The 12080-nt window shown below is 50.3% G+C and overlaps 1 protein-coding gene across 2 annotated transcripts in view; it reads left to right on the top strand.

Moving 5' to 3' along the window:
- The first annotated feature begins 291 nt into the window (after positions 1-291).
- Positions 292-12080, top strand: part of SETBP1 (SET binding protein 1) — a 262041-nt gene continuing 250252 nt past the window's right edge. For both annotated transcript variants that reach the window (XR_014502776.1, XM_083402621.1), the window contains exon 1: positions 292-1486. The gene's annotated coding sequence lies outside the window, so the exon portion shown is untranslated. The remainder of the gene's footprint in view (positions 1487-12080) is intronic.

Genomic DNA, 12080 nt, shown 5'->3' with positions numbered 1-12080 from the left:
CAGATTATGGGCAATATATAAATCGAATAAATAAAGAATGTGTGTGTGTGTTATGGCTCAGTAGGTTAGAACACCGTGTGGCTAACACCAAGGTTGCAGGTTCGATTCCCTTATGGGACACCTGCATCTTCTTGCCTTGCAATGGGCTGGACAAGATCTTGATGGGTCCCTTCTGACCATTCTTTGATTCTATGATTCTCTCTCTTTCTCCCTCGACGCTCCTTTCCCGCGCTTGGCCACCGGGGGCGCTGGAAGGGAAGGGAAAAGCGACGGAGGGGGGAGCTATGGAGCAAGCCAGAGACCTGCACAAGCCACCGGCGGCGGCGGCAGCAGCAGCAGCAGCAACGACGCACCGAGGAGGCGACAGTGTCGGCGGCGGCGGCGGCGGCGGCGGCGCAGGCTTCTCCTCTCCGGCTCGGATGAAACTGCGGTGATCGGCAGAAACCGTTTCTCCAGCAGCCCTCGAGGGCTCGCCGAGCCAGAGCGCGAGAGGAAGCGAGCGAAAGGGAGCCAGGCAGGTCGCCCTTGGAGCCGCGAGCGGGAGCAGCCGAGCGCAGGCTGGGGTCCCGCTCGCGCCCCCGGATTTGCCCTCCCGCGGACCCACCGGAGAGAGAAAGAGAGCGGGCGGAGGACCCCAAGCGGCAGCTCGCCTCGCGTCGACGGGGATTTTACGCCAGTGCATTGATTTCCCTTCTTCGCAACGAGAAGAGCAATTCCTTCCCTCTCCCTTTCTCCTCCCCTCCCCAGTCTTTCTCCTTCTTTTCTTCCCTCCCCTCCACTGCCACCCCCCCTTTTTTAAAAAAAAACCCGTAGCAATTTTTTAAACCTCCCTCGGCTTTTTAAAATATATATATTGTTTTTGCATGCGTGATTTGTTTTGAAAAAAGAGAAATTGTTCGAGAGGCGCCATTTTTCACCTCCTTGGGAGGAAAAAAAAGAGAGAGGGGGAAATCTGTTTCCATCTCCCTTGTTTCTCCACCGTGTGCAATCGCCTCCCTTTCCTTTTTCTCGCCCTCCCTCCTTCCTTCCCTCTCCTCCCTCCCTCTTTCCTGAGTGGGGGTCTCCGACGAGCAGCCCCCGCGAACCCGCCCCTCCGCCTCCCCCCTCCCGCCCCCCCATCTGACAGTTCCCCGCGCGCCATGGCGCCCCTGCGCCAAAATCGCCAAACAGAAGCGGCAGCCGAAGGAGCAATAATACGTTAGGGGGCGGGGAAGGGTGCTTTGCTTTGCTTTGCTTTTATTTATTTTTTAAAAAACAATTTTTTTGGAGGGGTGCAAAAAAGGGACTTAGGGGTCGGGATCTGGAAACCCGCCCCTCCCTACTCCGTTCACACGCCTCCCCAACCTCCCCTCTACACGCATCGCGGTCGGCTGAAAAGAATCCTCGCGAAGCGCGGAGAAAGGAGAGGCAAGGCGCGCGCTGCTCCCACGACGGACTTTGGGGAGCTTAGCGAAGCCGGGCGCTTGGCTTTCCGAGAAGATAATGGGTGAGTCCTCATGAGCTATGGGTGGGTGCTTGGGGGGGAGGGCTGGGGAGCTTTTTGGGGGGAGGGCGGTGTCTGTAGGGGGTTCCAGAAGGCTGGCGGATGGGTGCCAGGAGGGCGAAAAGTTGAGCTCTTTTTTTGGAGGCGCGGGAAAAGGGGGATTTCCCGGCTGCTTCTTGACGCTGCGTTTGCTGCTCAAAAGTCACTCGTATTGCAATAACCTGTGAGTATTATATGCAGATGTTAGTTGCGGATCTGCGTGGGTTTGATGTGCTTTTGGTTTTTTTAAGGGGTGCGAGGGAAAGTGGGGGGTCGTGATTTGGGTGAAGGAAGGAGTTTGCCCAAGGACGCATGCGGCCCGAGGCTAGGCGTGTTTACTCGGAAGTAAGCCCCCAACCAGTCACCCCAGGCATAGGCAGTGCTCAAGGGGGCTTACTCCCAGGTAAGCCTGCGGAGCAGACTCCCCTCCTTTCCCTTAAGCTAGCTCACTGTGACTTGGGATGGCAGTGAGTCCCCCTCCGACCACCACCACCACCCCCCTCTGCTGAATTTAGAGAGAACGGGCATCGGATCGGGCCCCTGCGGGCGCTGGCTTGGGAGCAGGCCCCGATCCAGTCGGTTTACTGCCGAGGAAAGCTGCCCAGCTCGTGGCGCTTGCGCGGCTGTCAATTTCCCCGCGCGCTTTACTTGGGGGCCGAGGACGCAGCAGGACTTCCTGCGGGAGGGATCCGGCTGCAGGGCTGTTGCAGGCTTACTTGGGAGTAAGCAAGGCTAGCGCACGGCCTGCAGGGCACTTGCTCGCGAGTAGGCTGACCTGCGAGCAGAACAGGAGCCAGGCTCGGGTTGCAAAGGGGCAGGCCTGGGACTTATCCCAGAGTAAGCATGCGTATAGGACTGGGCTGTTAAATTCCTTCCTCTACGACCCACCTACCCGTAGTAACATGCCTGCTTATGGGGTTTTGCTGGTGGTTGGCTGGGAGGTGGCAGACTTGGTGTGCCTGAGGTGCGCGGAGCGGGTGGCAAGGCGGCATTCCCTCTCGCTTGCAGCTTGGATCTTGCGAGAGTAACGAGCTTCGCGCCAGGAAAGTGTGGCTGTCGAGGAGAATGAGATGGCAGCGCTGCTTTTTTAAAAAAAGAGAGCGAGAAAGAAAGAAAGAACATGCATCAGAATTTGGGGGGGTATTGCACAGTGCACTACGGCCACACCGTTTCATGTTTGCGCGGTTTGCATTATACTTTGGCTCCCAACCCCCACCCCTTCCCCGGCCAAGCCTTTTGCGAGGCTCTTCGAGTGCTATTTTGACATTGGCAAAAGGACACTCTGGCAACTGCTACGGTTTGCGGCGCATAAACAAGCCCTGCTCGCTCTGTGTGTTTGTCGGTGTAGCAGGGGCTGGATAATTAACAATGCAGGTTTTCTGTTTTCTCTCTCCCGCCCCCCTCCCTGTTTGTGTCAGAGTCAACCTCGTTAATAGATCGGCTGCTAATAAATCCAGGATTACCCTTCAGCTACCCTCCCATGCCTTAGTTGGTTGTGTGTTTTTTTTAACAAGACACACCGAAAACACAGTGTCTGCGTCTTCCCCTGCAAATCCCCGAGCTCTGCTTCTGATTCCTGCAAACACTTTGCTGTCCTTTTTCCTCCCAAAGCTATTTATTTATTTTGCAAGAGAAAATGCTGGAGGTTGGAGGCATTAAGAAAGCGAAAGAGCTTGTAGCACATGTGGGGGCGAGGGCAGGAGGTGATCATAGCCTCTGGTTTCCTCCCTTTCCTCTTCTCATGCCTTTTCTTTTGCAAACAGCGACAGAAATGCTGCCTGCTTTGAAAAAACATAAAAATAAATAAAAGGTTGAAATAGCCTGATAGCAAATGCTGCGAGGCTTGATACCAAGTAATAAGCTGGAATAGATACTTTTGTGTTTGGTGGAGGGATGGCTCCTTTGTAACGCAGCATTGTGATATGTATTTGGGGAATGGTGTGGGGGGCATCATAGAAACACCATACAGGTTATGTTGTGTCCAGAAGATGGAGAGGAGAGGGGGGTTTCTTTCCGTGTTGTTTGAATGAGGTTTCTCTCTCAACCCCCGGAACATTGCAACCTCCCCAAAATTGTATCTCGGCCACCCACTAAAGTTGTGGTTTAAGAAATCAAGTTTGCATTGTTGCGATGGTTTTGCATACAAACTGGCTTATTGTGTGTATTCTCTTCATCTGGATGTGTTGGAGGCAACAGATCGAGTTTGGACCTGTTTGTGGGGGGGGGGGTGTGGAAAAACCCTGTCAACTTAGCCAGTCTGTTAGAGCGCCGAGACCTCCCCAGCAGGGAAGAAAACAAACCCAAGTCCTCACCCCCTACCCATGCCCTTCCCTCCCCCACTGCCGAATCCAAGACTCCCCCTTCCAAAGCGAAGCAGAGGGAAGAGTGGGGAGAGCAGTTTTTGTTGGAAAACCCCACCAGAGCTGCAGTAGTGAGGTTTTCCTTTGCATGGGGTGGATGGCTTTTGGTGTAGGGGGTGTGTGAGGGAGTCTGGGTGTGAAGGAGGCGTGGATGGGATCTGGGAGGAGCCGGTGGCTGGGAGGGTGAGCGGATTCAGACTTGCATGGCCTTCAAAAGGTTTCTCCTCCTCCAGATCAGTTCTTCTATGGCGGTTCCTATGGCATGGGTCATCAGAAGCATCTCTTTTGCTCCAGGCCTATTTCCTTAGTGCCTGGAGGAGAGACTGCAGTGGCAGCGAAGTGCAAGTGTTCATGTGTTTAGTGTTTTAGAGTCTCTAGGCTCCATATTCCAAGAGAATGGATGGTTGGGTGGGAAGTTGAGAGCTAGTTTCTGTTTCTCTTCCCTAGAAAGCTACCTAGGATGATTTCATATTGGGGGCGAAATACTATTTATTCTGAGGAAGTAAGAATCCTAGCAGAAGGCCTCTTGAACACAAGAGCTGAGTACAGTGGTACCTCTGGTTAAGAACTTAATCCATTCTGGAGGTCTGTTCTTAACCTGAAACTGTTCTTAACCTGAAGCACCACTTTAGCTAATGGGGCCTCCTGCTGCCGCCATGCCACTGCTGCTTGATTTCTGTTCTCATCTGGGTTCCTAACCCGAGGTACTATTTCTGGGTTAGCGGAGTCTGCAACCTGAAGCGTCTGTAACCCGAGGTACCACTGCACAGTTGTACCTCGGGTTATAGCCACTTCAGGTTGCGTTTTTTCGGGTTACGGAAGTACTGGAACGGGTTACTTCTGGGTTTCGGTGGTCGTGCATGTGCAGAAGTGCCAAATTGCAACCCGTGCATGCGCAGATGTGGGTTGTGAATGTGCATCCTACATGGATCATGTTCGCAACCTGAGTGTCCACCGTATCCCTGCTCCTCCTAGCAACTCTCTACTCCTGCAGAAACTTCCTAGGGTTTGCATTCTGATGTAGCAGTTCTCCCCCTCCCTGCCACAGATTCCCACATGGGTGCCTTTTCACAGAGGCAGAACGGAACTGGCCCAGAGATGAAGAGGATGCAGGGAATCCTCAAGATTGGTAGGAAGCAAGCTTTCTAGGAAAGGTCTCTGAACATTAGCTGAGAGCTTGAGAAGAGGGGAAAGAGGACAGATTTTAGGTTATGCTTCCTCTCTTGACTTATGGAAGCAAACGGTGGTCTAGACAGAGCCCTGTCAGAAGTAGGTGGCATGTAACCAAGCGGAAGGGAGAGAAAGCATATGCGGACCATATTTTCGCCTCCCGCCCCGCCCTTTCGCCTCTTACTTTATATTGAAAGCAGAGGTGTTTCATTAACTCTAAGATGTCAGCAGCCCGGCAGTGCGGTCAAAGTGGTGAGGCAAGGGAGCGATGCCAGCCAGCCCGCTCCGGGGTGGGGGCACCCAGTGTGCCATTGCCTTATATGTACATCTGTGGAGTTGGAAAGGATGTTCCAAGCAAGCCGACTGTTGATCCTGCTCATCTTCTTGCTGGGGGGTGGGGAGGGAAGTAACTCGATCCCTCCCATACTGACAGGAGGATTTTGCAGGGTGGCCAAGAGCTTGCAACTCTGGCCAGCTTCAAGGGTGCAGTCAGTCCTGGGAACCTGGGTGGCAACGTGTTTTTTTTATTAAGAGACACATGTATTTGAAGTCACACCCTGCCAATCTGATGCGAAGGGCCTGAAAAGCTTTTGGAGCTGGGCTCAACTTGCTGAAGGAGTTCAGAAATAACCCAAGTGCTCAGACCATCAGTCAGAAGGAGGGTTTTTATACTTTCAACCAATAGAAGTATAAAGGAGGACATATTGCTTGTCTAAACTTTGTGATAATCTGAATTCACTGTACAGTCATGCCTTGGGTTACAGACACTTTGGGTTGCATGATTTCTGGTTGCGCACCATGCCGAACCCGGAAGTACCAGAACGGGTTACTTCTGGGTTTCAGCGCTTGTGCATGTGCAGAAGGGCTAGATCGTGCTTTGCGCATGCGCAGAAGTGCCGAATCGCAACCTGCACGTGTGCAGTGCCCGCACTGTGGGTTGCGGGCACTGCTAGTTGCGAACATGCTTCCTGCACCGATCACGTTCGCAACCTGAGCATCCACTGTACAGTGGTACCTCGGGTTAGAGACGCTTCAGGTTACATACGCTTCAGGTTACACACTCCGCTAACCCAGAAATAGTGCTTCAGGTTAAGAACTTTGCTTCAGGATAAGAGCAGAAATCGGGCTCTGGCGGCGCGGCGGCAGCAGGAGGCCCCATTAGCTAAAGTGGTGCTTCAGGTTAAGCACAGTTTCAGGTTAAGAACGGACCTCCGGAATGAATCAAGTTCTTAACCCGAGCTACCACTGTACTGTAAGTTTCCCTGCAAAGCTTTATGTCTGTGTGACCCTAAGAGAACTGGCTTCCTTTTTTTCTGAGCATCTGATGATACAAAGTTTCCCTCCTTTCCTCTTTGGTTTTTGTTTTGAATCTGTTACTTTCTGTTATGTTCTCCTTTTGGACATTACATATTTCTATTTCAAATCTGCCTTGTCTTTGACAGTTCATTTTCCCCACCTATTTCTTGCAAGGCTCTAGTGCCCTTTTACAGCTGCTGCTGCAGCAGGCAGAAATCCAGTAGGAGAAGCTTCTCCCAGCACAGTGAAGTGGGAAAGCTGTTTCTGTTGGATTTTTTGACAACACTAATGGAGTTTTGGGGGGTTCTGTTGGGGAAGGGGATAACTGAGCCGGTCATTTGGACCACCCTCTGTTGCTCATTGTCTTTGTCCCCATTTTATAGATGGGGAGCTTGAGGGCAAACCAGGAATGGCTTTCCCTCGGTCACACAGGGAGTATACCAGGTTTCTCAGGGCTGATTTTAAATGCTGTAGACTTCGTGTATAGAGCCCTGCCCTGGGTTTAAGCTTGAAGCTGGAATGTTGTAGAACCTGAAACTAGCTGGCTGTTCAATAGATAGAGCCCTTTTCTTTAAATTTGCAAAAATACTGGCAGGGCTGCTGTGTCTGGGATAAAGCCTGGTGGCATTTGAAGCCCCAGTATTGGCCTTCAACATTCCTGCCACATTCTATACAAATTAGGGGCATGGAAAAATCGATAGATGCCTTATACTGAAACAGACCACTGGCCCATCTAGCTCAGGATTGTCCCTGCTGACTCAGAGTGCCTCTCCAAGGTTTCAGATAGGGACCTTCCCAGCCCAACCTGAAGATGTTGAGGATTGAACCTGGGACCTTCTGCAAAGCAGTTGCTCTACCACTGAGCTATGTAAAAAGGTAAAGGGACTCCTGACCATTAGGTCCAGTCGTGGCCGACTCTGGGGTTGCGGCACTCATCTCGCTCTATAGGCCGAGGGAGCCAACGTACAGCTTCACGTGGCCAGCATGACTAAGCCACTTCTGGCAAACCAGAGCAGTGCACAGAAACACCGTTTACCTTCCCACCGGAGTGGTACCTATTTATCTACTTGCACTTTGATTTGCTTTCGAACTGATAGGTTGGCAGGAGCAGGGACCGAGCAATGGGAGCTCACCCTGTCGCGGGGATTTGAACCACCAACCTTCTGATTGGCAAGTCCTAGGCTCTGTGGTTTAACCCACAGCGCCACCCCCCTCCTAAATGGAGCCAGTGTTAGAAACTCAGATATATCAGCTAGGCACCAATTACCTCCTCCAACTGGGGTTGCGGTCACCACAACGGAACGCCTCCTTGGCATTTGGGAGCCAGACAGCTCAAAAGTTGTGTTTATCACCACAACTTTTTGGTTCCTGAAATTCGGTCTGATGGTGCAGATAAAATATAACAGATGGAATTCCCCAGGATATGTTGCTAGCGTGTGAAAAGAGGTAAGATCCAAGGATCCCCAGGCAGATGGCGGAGGTGTCAGGTGGCATCCTGGTGCCCAGGCATCTTCACTGTGGTCGAACTGTGGTCACAAGTGGTCGAAAGCCAGGTGCAAAATGTGCCTGGTGAATTTTGAACGCTGAACAGAACCATGTAGTACTTTGAGTTCTTTGGAGGCAAAGATGGGATATAAATGCAACGAATAACTAAGAGATAAACTTGAAGGCCAGGTATCAAGGGCCTTGAAGATGGATCAGCTAAAAGGCCCAAAGGTCTGACTCTGTATAAGGCAGCTTCCTACATAAGACATTCTAGTTTGCCTAGGCATTTGGATCTTGAAGTCCAGTTCCCCCACCCCACCCCTGAATATGGCCTTTGTGTATTATCTACTGTTTTAAGGTAAAGGGGGCCCCTGACCATTAGGTCCAGTCGTGGCCGACTCTGGGGTTGCAGCGCTCATCTCGCTTTATTGGCTGAGGGAGCCGGCGTACAGCTTGCGGGTCATGTGGCCAGCATGACTAAGCCGCTTCTGGCGAACCAGAGCAGCGCACAGAAACGCCGATTACCTTCCTGCCGGAACGGTACCTATTTATCTACTTGCACTTTGACGTGCTTTCGAACTGCTAGGTGGGCAGGAGCAGGGACCGAGCGATGGGAGCTCACCCCGTCGCGGGGATTCGAACTGCTGACCTTCTGATCGGCAAGTCCTAGGCTCTGTGGTTTAACCCACAGTGCCACCTGCGTCCCTATCTACTGTTTTACTTTGCTCATTTAAAATAAAATAAACTTGAAGAAGCTGGGTGAACTTAGACCCTCCCTCCCCAATTTCAGGTTAAAGCAGCCTTTGGACTCCCATCATCGTCCTTGACCACTGGCCGTGCTGGCTAGGAATGATGGGACTTGTAGTCCTACAACACCTAGGGACCCAAGACTGAGAAAGGTCTAGAATATCCAGGGTTTGTTTGTTTTTTTAGTCAGAACTCATCGGAACTTACTTCCTGTACTTTTCAGCTGGGCACCCATTACCATTATAAGAGAACAAGGGAGGTGTTCATGGTGAGTTCTGGCACCTCTTTTTCTGGAAAAATAGTACTGAGAACATCTTTCGCCAACCTAGTCTTGCAGTTGTTTTGGACTACAATTCCCATCAACCCCAACCGTTGTGATCCGAAACATCTGGAGGACTTTTGGCAAAGGATGGCCTAGACTAGCCCTCTGCAGTGACCACTCCTGTCTTCACCTGTAAGAAGGCTTGGTGAGCAGGGCCTTATCTACTCTGCCATGTTTTGCTCTTGTGCCCTTTGTGGCAACCTGACCAGGTGAGGCTTTTCCTGTATAATTGGCGGGAAGAGCTTCTGTCTTAAAATCCTGCATGTCGGGGTCAGACTGGACACACATGCTTAATCACACAATCGCCCTATTTATATGAAGCAGGTGTGTTTTAACATCAAATGGGACCACCTTCTACTGTCTTGTTTCATTGCTTCGTGTCGTCTCAGGATCTTCACATCCAGCCGTGCTAATGTCTGGAACGTTGGGTACCTAAGTATTGGGGTGATGATAAGGTAGGGAGGGATTGAGACATGCCTCCTTTAAAATCCAGACCTGATTTATCCATGAATGTGGCAGACAGGTGGCTAAACAAAATGGCTGCTGTCGTTGAGCCTACTTTGGCCTTCAGGCTGCCATTAAAGTCATGGTTCCCAATGTGGAGCACACACAGGGGGGCAATTTGGTTTTTTTTTGGGGGGGGGCGCAATTCAAGAATGAGTTATTAACAGTTGATGGCCTTTGAGGCTTCCTCCATGTGAACAGGAGTTCACTTTTTGAATAATAAGAATTACCATATTTTTCACTCTATAAGACGCATCAGACCACAAGATGCACCTAGTTTTTGGAGGAGGAAAACAATATTCTGAATCTCAGAAGCCAAAACAGCAAGAGGGATCGCTGCGCAGTGAAAGCAGCAATCCCTCTTGCTGTTCTGGCTTCTGTGATAGCTGCGCAGCCTGCATTCACTCCATAAGACGCACACACATTTCCCCTTACTTTTTAGGAGGGAAAAAGTGAGTCTTATAGAGCAAAAAATACGGTATGATGTTGTTTGGTCGTGTCCGACACTTCGTGACCCGGATCACTGCCTTGCCATGGTGAAGGGGCTTGAATAACTCAGAGAAGCTATGAGCTATGCCGTGCAGGGCCACCCAAGATGGACAGGTCATAGTGGAGAGTTTTGACCAAACGTGATCCACCTGGAGCAGGAACCGGCAAGCCACTCTAGTATCCCTGCCAAGAAAACTCCATGGACAAAGACAAAAGGCAATAATAATTATAGGTCGGGATTTTAGAGGTGCTCAGGTTGGGCATCGCCAAAAAAAGGTTGGGAACCACTGTATTAAAGGGAGAGGAGGAGGACCCGTTAAAGGGATAACAACACCTAGGTTTGGCACATCTTCCGCTGCAGATTCACCAAGCGAGCTTCTTGAATTCATTCCCATCCTGCTAGTCTTCCCCTCAGCACAGTGGGAACATGGACAATCTATCTTGGCCGCGGAGATGCGATTTGTGAGCGTTTGCCTCCATTCCATTCTGTTCCTGCTTTCTTGGACCTATGAAGTGTACTTGAGGGCAGGGCCTGTGTATTTTCTTTTGGTTTGTGTACAGTGCCTGGTTAGCATGGGGACTCCAGTAGTAACCGTGAATCATAACAATATGAAGGCATTTGGAAGCGTTGTATAAATAGCAAGCCGTAATGCGGCAGATAATTCAGTTGATGAGGCATTTCAGGTCACCGAAGTATGGGGGGCAGCAGGAAAGGGAGATTCCTGCAAAATCTTAATTTGCAGGGCTGTGTGCACCTGGTAATTACACCGGGGGGGGGGGGGATTTGATAGTGGATGTAAGTTTACTACCCCGAGACTCTCAGCTTCCATTTAAAAACAAACAGCAGTGTGAGTGTCTGCCCTTTACAGAGACCGTTGCCAGGTTGCAACCTGCAGATTCATTATTACCAGATTTCTTCCCCACCTTAAGGTCCCAGGGCGAGTCACGACAATGTAAGAATACAATATCACGCCTGTGAAAATGGACGGGAAAGAGAAATGTCTGTTGTAATGTCAGAAACCCCAGGAGGACTGGGCAAGATTTCCAGTGAATAGGACGTAGAGCCTCAAAGACCTTTATTTGTCCCTTTGTAGGGCTTCCAAAAGTGGTATAAATTATGCAAAACAGGCATATGCAAATCAGCTTTGTTTTTGCAACTTATAAAAACCCAGGTTCTCTTGGTGCAACATTTTTATTTAATTTCTGTTTTGTTTTGCACATATTTCCCTGGCTGAAACATTTGAATAGAGTGCTATAGCCCCTAAGCAGTGATGGCAGTCTGTGGGGAAAATTGGAATAAATCAGAACTCTCCCCACAGAACCCAGAAATCTGACAAGTCTTATGAGTAGATCTCTTTTTTCTGAGCCACATATAAACAGTGGGGGCCTTCCCATTTCAATTCGTGCAACTAGGAAATGACTAATTGGTGTGGAGTACAGGCAACAACCAATTTTGTTGTTGTTTAGTCATTTAGTCATATCCAACTCTTCATGACCCCATGGACCAGAGCACGCCAGGCACTCCTGTCTTCCACTGCCTCCTGCAGTTTGGTCAAACTCATGCTGGTAGTTTCGAGAACACTGTCCAGCCACTGTCGTCCCCTTCTCCTTGTGCCCTCCATCTTTCCCAACATCAGGGTTTTTTCCAGGGAGTCTTCTCTTCTCATGAGGTGGCCAAAGTCTTGGAGCCTCAGCTTCAGGATCTGTCCTTCCAGTGAGCACTCAGGGCTGATTTCCTTAAGAATGGATGCGTTTCATCTTCTTGCAGTCCATGGGACTCTCAAGGGTCTCCTCCAGCACCATAATTCAAAAGCATCAATTCTTCGGCGATCAGCCTTCTTTATGGTCCAGCTCTCACTTCCATGCATCACTACTGGGAAAACCATAGCTTTAACTATACGGACCTTTGTTGGCAAGGTGATGTCTCTGCTTTTTAAGATGCTGTCTAGAGTGGTCATTGCTTTTCTCCCAAGAAGCAGGCGTCTTTTAATTTCGTGACTGCTGTCACCATCTGCAGAGATCATGGAGTCCAAGAAAGTAAAATCTCTCAGTGCCTTCATTTTACATTTTACAACCAATTTACACATGTCCAGTTGATGTGCGGCTGTGCTGAACCTAGAAGCGACTTTAAAAATGGCCAAAACAGTCCTAAAAGAGCCCAGAAATGGGGAAAAGGCATGAAAAC

The sequence above is a fragment of the Podarcis tiliguerta genome, assembly GCF_965153285.1.
Source record: "Podarcis tiliguerta genome assembly, chromosome: 11".
In the NCBI taxonomy this organism is placed as follows: Eukaryota; Metazoa; Chordata; class Lepidosauria; order Squamata; family Lacertidae; genus Podarcis; species Podarcis tiliguerta.
Note: the sequence above shows the minus strand (reverse complement) of the source record. Positions and strands in the feature narration are given on the sequence as shown.